The 2627-nt window shown below is 33.9% G+C and overlaps 1 non-coding gene across 1 annotated transcript; it reads right to left on the bottom strand.

Moving 5' to 3' along the window:
• Window positions 1-220: 220 nt before the first annotated feature.
• On the bottom strand, window positions 221-323 carry LOC111819314 (U6 spliceosomal RNA). The gene has a single exon (XR_002823014.1). It is a non-coding gene; the product is annotated as a U6 spliceosomal RNA (small nuclear RNA).
• Window positions 324-2627: the final 2304 nt, after the last annotated feature.

The raw sequence follows: 2627 nt of genomic DNA, 5'->3' as shown, positions 1-2627 counted from the left end.
TCAAAGTTAGTCAAGTGTTTTTATGCATTTCCATTACACGTTTAAAATTGGAATCTCAAGACTATTCTGACAAATATTCTAGTTTGCTAAATTTTCAAACATTACAAATATTTTAAATATCTACAGATTATTTCAATGATCACAAATATATTCCTGAATGAGCCCAGATTTGGAACCAGTTTGCTGAAGGTACTTTATGAAAAAAGAAAAAAAGAAACAAAAAAATATGGAACACCTTCAAGAATTTACATGTCATCTTTGTTCAGGGGCCATGCTAATCTTCTATATTCCCAATTTTAATATATGTGTTGCTGAAGCAGCACCAGTAAGTAATTTTTAAAATTCTATTAAAGTCAACTTGCTGTTTTATTATTTACTAGGCTTATATGGACCTTTTTTTCCCCTCAGTTCCATTGTTATTATAATGTGAATTATGTATTTTGCTCTGAACATTTTTTTTGAACTATAAAATTGCACAGAGTAGCCATGGAGTTGGATTAAGACATGATAACAATTGACTAGACTTATTTGTAAACAGTATTTCAGTGCATAGCAAAGTGTCTCTTCAGAATAACTAAGCAGGTTTCACTTTCATGATTATAATTAAAAATGGAAGAAATTGCTAGCAGTCTTCAGGATTATATAAATATTTAATGTTGGAAATGTAAATGTTTGGTGTATATATTATTTTCTGGTGCAAATTCCCAATTTTTCAGCATCCACGATGCATAAGCAATATGCAAATAGTAAACAGACTTAAATTATAGGGAGAAAAATCTTTAACACACCATGGGGCCAGAGAAATTTACCATGCTTAGAGTTCCCTGATGAATGCTGATGTTTTACTCTTAATCAATTGCAGCAGGTAAGAGGAACAGCATTTTGTAAGCTAAGTGGGAACGGGTATCTTTTTTATAATGTATGTCCATTACTTTTATTTCATATATCAAAAGCAGTATATTAAAAGGAGTTACTTCAACATGCAGGAAATAGAATTCTTTAAAATAAAGCTGAGAGAATTTCCATGTTTCACACTTCAGTCTCTTACCTTGAAAATGAAGACTGGGAACAGAGTAGGTTATTGCAGTGTGGCTGAGAAGGAACAACAAGTAACTCCTTGATTTTATTTCCTTCTGCCATTGACACAGCATCTGAATTGCTGCCAGTTCCAGGCTTATTGCTGCAGCATTGTGATTTTGGCACTCCTCCTAATTGTTATCATTGGTGCAGTGGTTAAGAGCTATACAGCTAACCAAAAGGTCAGCAGTTCAAATCCATCAGCCCCTCCTTGCAAACCCTATGGGACAGCTCTACTCTGTCCTATAGGGTTGCTATGAGTCAGAATTGACTGGACAGCAATGGTTTTGTTTTTTTAAACTGTTATCATAGTGAAAGTAAAGGCTTACAGGGCAGTGGCACTTGTGACCATCAACATCACTTTTAGAATCTTTTTCCCCATTCCTTTATTCTCACTGACAAATGCCAGATTTCTTGGGGTCTAAATAGAGTACGAGGCCTACAGATACAATATAACACTTCTTTTTATTGTAAATACTTCACAGGCTCTGTAATCAGAAAGGCCTGGAAATGCATTCACGTTACTCTTGTAGGTCTCTTTTCCTATAGGAAAGGAGGTAGATTATTCCATGCAGTGTCATATCCTAAAAAAAAAAACACAGACCCAATTACAAAAGGGAGCATAGTGACTTCTATAACTGCTATATGGAGAACACTCATCCATTGGGATGAATACGCACTAGGAACACATCTGACTTCCTATAAAGAATCGAGCTGATGTGATCGGTTAAACAGTTCAGCACCCAATTCTCTTCCCTAAGTTATCTGGCTACATCAGGTGAAAGTGGATTTAGGCTAAATTATAGAGATAGTTGACTTAATCTGACATGTCACTTTGTATGATTCCATAGATTTAAAAGCTCACAAGACTGGTTTTCAGAACCCATTAATTTCATGAGAATGGTACAACATAGACATGAAGAATCTAAAATCAGTGCAAGACACAAGGTCATCCAATGTTTTGGCCAAATTTCTAAATATTATATATTAACCTAATTATATATATAATCCATCCAAGTTGAGATCTTACTATTTATTCCTTACCCAACAGTTCAAAAATGTTTGTGCTATAAAGAATCACCAGTTTAAAAAAAAAAAATGCTGAATACTTTATAGATTCTTGGACTCCACACTTGGAAATTCTGATTTAGTGTGTCTGATGGGAGATCTAAGAATCACTTTTTGCAATTAGCACCTCACCACTCTCCGGCTAAAGTAGATCTAATAAACATTGACAATTTAGTGTGTTAGCAAATGCTGGATCTATAATAGACATTCAAATAATTATTTAATTATGCCAAAAAATGGCTAAATTAGCACACTCATGGCTTGAAAGTTACATTTGTGTCCTGTTTTACCCTGCCGTCAGTGAATACATCCTATAAAATTAAACATCTTCCAGATTCTGTTTTCCTTTGCCTGCAATATTCATTATTTTTTAACGAATAGAGAATAGCATCCAAACTTTATACTCTTTCATACTCTGGATACAGTGAAATTTTCTTTGCTATTTTCCACTATCTTATGACACATATACTTTGTACATAAAC

The sequence above is a fragment of the Trichechus manatus genome, unplaced genomic scaffold, assembly GCF_000243295.1.
Source record: "Trichechus manatus latirostris isolate Lorelei unplaced genomic scaffold, TriManLat1.0 scaffold00350, whole genome shotgun sequence".
Taxonomy (NCBI): Eukaryota; Metazoa; Chordata; class Mammalia; order Sirenia; family Trichechidae; genus Trichechus; species Trichechus manatus.
The sequence above is the reverse complement of the archived record's forward strand: the minus strand, read 5'-3'. Positions and strand labels throughout refer to the sequence as shown.